Below are 5,889 nucleotides of genomic sequence, written 5' to 3'. Positions count from 1 at the left end.
AGGTGTGTTAGAGAGGTTAGACAGAGATGTGTTAGACAGAGACGTGTTAGACAGAGACGTGTTAGAGAGGTTAGACAGAGATGTGTTAGACAGAGACGTGTTAGACAGAGACGTGTTAGAGAGGTTAGACAGAGATGTGTTAGACAGAGACGTGTTAGACAGAGACGTGTTAGAGAGGTTAGACAGAGCTGTGTTAGACAGAGACGTGTTAGACAGAGACGTGTTAGAGAGGTTAGACAGAGATGTGTTAGACAGAGACGTGTTAGACAGAGACGTGTTAGAGAGGTTAGACAGAGATGTGTTAGACAGAGACGTGTTAGACAGAGACATGTTAGAGAGGTTAGACAGAGACGTGTTAGAGAGGTTAGACAGAGATGTGTTAGACAGAGACGTGTTAGACAGAGACATGTTAGAGAGGTTAGACAGAGATGTGTTAGACAGAGACGTGTTAGGCAGAGACATGTTAGAGAGGTTAGACAGAGACATGTTGGACAGAGACATGTTAGAGAGGTTAGACAGAGATGTGTTAGACAGAGACGTGTTAGACAGAGACATGTTAGGGACATGTTAGAGAGGTTTGACAGAGACGTGTTAGGGACAAGTTAGAGAGGTTAGACAGAGATGTGTTAGAGAGGTTAGACAGAGACGTGTTAGGGACATGTTAGAGAGGTTAGACAGAGACGTGTTAGGGACATGTTAGAAAGGTTAGACAGAGACATGTTAGGGACATGTTAGAGAGGTTAGACAGAGACATGTTAGAGAGGTTAGACAGAGACGTGTTAGACTGAGACATGTTAGAGAGGTTAGACAGAGACATGTTAGGGACATGTTAGAGAGGTTAGACAGAGACATGTTAGAGAGGTTAGACAGAGACGTGTTAGGGACATGTTAGAGAGGTTAGACAGAGACGTGTTAGGGACATGTTAGAGAGGTTAGACAGAGACGTGTTAGACAGAGACATGTTAGAGAGGTTAGACAGAGACATGTTAGACTGAGACATGTTAGAAAGGTTAGACAGAGACATGTTAGACAGAGACATGTTAGACTGAGACATGTTAGAAAGGTTAGACAGAGACATGTTAGACAGAGACATGTTAGAGAGGTTAGACAGAGACATGTTAGACTGAGACATGTTAGAAAGGTTAGACAGAGACATGTTAGACTGAGACATGTTAGGGACATGTTAGAGAGGTTAGACAGAGATGTGTTAGAAAGGTTAGACAGAGACATGTTAGACTGAGACATGTTAGGGACATGTTAGAGAGGTTAGACAGAGATGTGTTAGAGAGGTTAGACAGAGATGTGTTAGACAGAGACGTGTTAGACAGAGACGTGTTAGAGAGGTTAGACAGAGATGTGTTAGACAGAGACGTGTTAGACAGAGACGTGTTAGAGAGGTTAGACAGAGATGTGTTAGACAGAGACGTGTTAGACAGAGACGTGTTAGAGAGGTTAGACAGAGCTGTGTTAGACAGAGACGTGTTAGACAGAGACGTGTTAGAGAGGTTAGACAGAGATGTGTTAGACAGAGACGTGTTAGACAGAGACGTGTTAGAGAGGTTAGACAGAGATGTGTTAGACAGAGACGTGTTAGACAGAGACATGTTAGAGAGATTAGACAGAGACGTGTTAGAGAGGTTAGACAGAGATGTGTTAGACAGAGACGTGTTAGACAGAGACATGTTAGAGAGGTTAGACAGAGATGTGTTAGACAGAGACGTGTTAGGCAGAGACGTGTTAGAGAGGTTAGACAGAGACATGTTGGACAGAGACATGTTAGAGAGGTTAGACAGAGATGTGTTAGACAGAGACGTGTTAGACAGAGACATTTTAGGGACATGTTAGAGAGGTTTGACAGAGACGTGTTAGGGACAAGTTAGAGAGGTTAGACAGAGATGTGTTAGAGAGGTTAGACAGAGACGTGTTAGGGACATGTTAGAGAGGTTAGACAGAGACGTGTTAGGGACATGTTAGAAAGGTTAGACAGAGACATGTTAGGGACATGTTAGAGAGGTTAGACAGAGACATGTTAGAGAGGTTAGACAGAGACGTGTTAGACTGAGACATGTTAGAGAGGTTAGACAGAGACATGTTAGGGACATGTTAGAGAGGTTAGACAGAGACATGTTAGAGAGGTTAGACAGAGACGTGTTAGGGACATGTTAGAGAGGTTAGACAGAGACGTGTTAGGGACATGTTAGAGAGGTTAGACAGAGACGTGTTAGACAGAGACATGTTAGAGAGGTTAGACAGAGACATGTTAGACTGAGACATGTTAGAAAGGTTAGACAGAGACATGTTAGACAGAGACATGTTAGACTGAGACATGTTAGAAAGGTTAGACAGAGACATGTTAGACAGAGACATGTTAGAGAGGTTAGACAGAGACATGTTAGACTGAGACATGTTAGAAAGGTTAGACAGAGACATGTTAGACAGAGACATGTTAGAGATGTTAGACAGAGACATGTTAGACAGAGACATGTTAGACAGAGACATGTGACTGAGGAGGTTAGCTGGAGAGATGCTGACATCCTGGTGCTTGCATACTGTGGAGAAGGAGACTTGTCTGAACTGGCGGGTCTGGAGGACCACACCTTGTTCTGACTGTAGGATACAGATTCCTGAAGCAGCTTCTCGGGTCAGAGGTCACGGTGGCTTTGATCAGATGTTCCAGGTGGTCCTTAGAGACACTGTACCAGCAGGTCTCTGTCCTCTGCTAGTACTACATGCAATAGTACAGTAGGGAGTGGATAGTACTACATGCAATAGTACAGTAGGGAGTGGATAGTACTACATGCAATAGTACAGTAGGGAGTGGATAGTACTACGTGAAGTATTATGGTAGGGGGTGGATAATACTGCGTGTAGTAGTACAGTAAAGAGTGGATAGTACTACGTGTAGTATTATGGTAGGGGGTGGATTGTGCTATGTGTAGTAGTACAGTAGAGATTGGATAGTACTACATGTAGTATTATGGTAGGGGGTGGATAGTACTGCGTGTAGTAGTACAGTAAAGAGTGGATAGTACTACGTGTAGTAGTACAGTAAAGAGTGGATAGTACTGCGTGTAGTAGTACAGTAAAGAGTGGATAGTACTACGTGTAGTATTATGGTAGGGTGTGGATAGTACTGTGTGTAGTACTACAGTAAAGAGTGGATAGTACTACGTGTAGTATTATGGTAGAGGGTGGATAGTACTGTGTGTAGTACTACAGTAAAAGAGTGGATAGTACTACGTGTAGTATCATGGTAGAGGGTGGATAGTACTGTGTGCAGTACTACAGTAAAAGAGTGGATAGTACTACGTGTAGTATTATGGTAGAGGGTGGATAGTACTGTGTGTAGTACTACAGTAAAGAGTGGATAGTACTACGTGTAGTATTATGGTAGAGGATGGATAGTACTGTGTGTAGTACTACAGTAAAAGAGTGGATAGTACTACGTGTAGTATTATGGTAGAGGGTGGATAGTACTGTGTGTAGTACTACAGTAAAAGAGTGGATAGTACTACGTGTAGTATTATGGTAGAGGTTGGATAGTACTGTGTGTAGTACTACAGTAAAGAGTGGATAGTACTACGTGTAGTATTATGGTAGAGGGTGGATAGTACTGTGTGTAGTACTACAGTAAAAGAGTGGATAGTACTACGTGTAGTATTATGGTAGAGGGTGGATAGTACTGTGTGTAGTACTACAGTAAAGAGTGGATAGTACTACGTGTAGTATTATGGTAGAGGGTGGATAGTACTGTGTGTAGTACTACAGTAAAAGAGTGGATAGTACTACGTGTAGTATTATGGTAGAGGGTGGATAGTACTGTATGTAGTAATACAGTAAAGAGTGGATAGTACTACGTGTAGTAGTACAGTAGGGAATGGATAGTACTACGTGTAGTACTACAGTAAAGAGTGGATAGTACTGCGTGTAGTAGTACAGTAAAGAGTGGATAGTACTGCGTGTAGTACTACAGTAAAGAGTGGATAGTACTACGTGTAGTATTATGGTAGGGGTGGATAGTACTACGTGTAGTAGTACAGTAAAGAGTGGATAGTACTACGTGTAGTATTATGGTAGGGGTGGATAGTACTACGTGTAGTAGTACAGTAAAGAGAGGATAGTACTGCGTGTAGTAGTACAGTAAAGAGTGGATAGTACTGTGTGTAGTAGTACAGTAAAGAGTGGATAGTACTGCGTGTAGTAGTACAGTAAAGAGTGGATAGTACTATGTGTAGTAGTATAGTAAAGGTTGGATAGTACTGCGTGTAGTATTATGGTAGGGGGTGGATAGTACTGCATGTAGTAGTACAGTAATGAGTGGATAGTACTGTGTGCAGTAGTACAGTAAAGAGTGGATAGTACTGTGTGTAGTACTACAGTAAAAGAGTGGATAGTACTACGTGTAGTATTATGGTCGGGGGTGGATAGTACTGCGTGTAGTAGTACAGTAATGAGTGAATAGTACTGTGTGTAGTAGTACAGTAAAGAGTGGATAGTACTGTGTGTAGTACTACAGTAAAGAGTGGATAGTACTACGTGTAGTATTATGGTAGAGGGTGGATAGTACTGTGTGTAGTACTACAGTAAAAGAGTGGATAGTACTACGTGTAGTATTATGGTAGAGGGTGGATAGTACTGTGTGTAGTAGTACAGTAAAGAGTGGATAGTACTATGTGTAGTATTATGGTAGAGGGTGGATATTACTGTGTGTAGTACTACAGTAAAAGAGTGGATAGTACTACGTGTAGTATTATGGTAGAGGGTGGATAGTACTGTGTGTAGTACTACAGTAAAAGAGTGGATAGTACTACGTGTATTATTATGGTAGAGGGTGGATAGTACTGTGCGTAGTACTACAGTAAAGAGTGGATAGTACTACGTGTAGTATTATGGTAGAGGGTGGATAGTACTGTGTGTAGTACTACAGTAAAAGAGTGGATAGTACTACGTGTAGTATTATGGTAGAGGGTGGATAGTACTGTGTGTAGTAATACAGTAAAGAGTGGATAGTACTACGTGTAGTAGTACAGTAAAGAGTGGATAGTACTGCCTGTAGTAGTACAGTAAAGAGTGGATAGTACTACGTGTAGTAGTACAGTAAAGAGTGGATAGTACTGCGTGTAGTAGTACAGTAAAGAGTGGATAGTACTACGTGTAGTAGTACAGTAAAGGTTGGATAGTATTGCGTGTAGTATTATGGTAGGGGGTGGATAGTACTGCGTGTAGTAGTACAGCAATGAGTGGATAGTACTGCGTGTAGTACTACAGTAAAGAGTGGATAGTACTACGTGTAGTATTATGGTAGGGGGTGGATAGTACTACGTGTAGTAGTACAGTAAAGAGTGGATAGTACTGTGTGTAGTACTACAGTAAAGAGAGGATAGTACTGCGTGTAGTAGTACAGTAAAGAGTGGATAGTACTGCGTGTAGTAGTACATTAAAGAGTGGATAGTACTACGTGTAGTAGTACAGTAAAGAGTGGATAGTACTGCGTGTAGTAGTACATTAAAGAGTGGATAGTACTGTGTGTAGTACTACAGTAAAGAGAGGATAGTACTGCGTGTAGTAGTACAGTAAAGAGTGTATAGTACTACGTGTAGTAGTACAGTAAAGAGTGGATATTACTGCGTGTAGTAGTACATTAAAGAGTGGATAGTAGTACGTGTAGTAGTACAGTAAAGGTTGGATAGTACTGCGTGTAGCATTATGGTAGGGGGTGGATAGTACTGGGTGTAGTAGTACAGTAATGAGTGGATAGTACTGCGTGTAGTACTACAGTAAAGAGTGGATAGTACTACGTGTAGTATTATGGTAGAGGGTGGATAGTACTGTGTGTAGTAGTACAGTAGGGAGTGGATAGTACTACGTGTAGTACTACAGTAAAGAGTG

This window comes from Melanotaenia boesemani, chromosome 5 (assembly GCF_017639745.1).
Source record: "Melanotaenia boesemani isolate fMelBoe1 chromosome 5, fMelBoe1.pri, whole genome shotgun sequence".
Classification (NCBI taxonomy): domain Eukaryota; kingdom Metazoa; phylum Chordata; class Actinopteri; order Atheriniformes; family Melanotaeniidae; genus Melanotaenia; species Melanotaenia boesemani.
Note: the sequence above shows the minus strand (reverse complement) of the source record.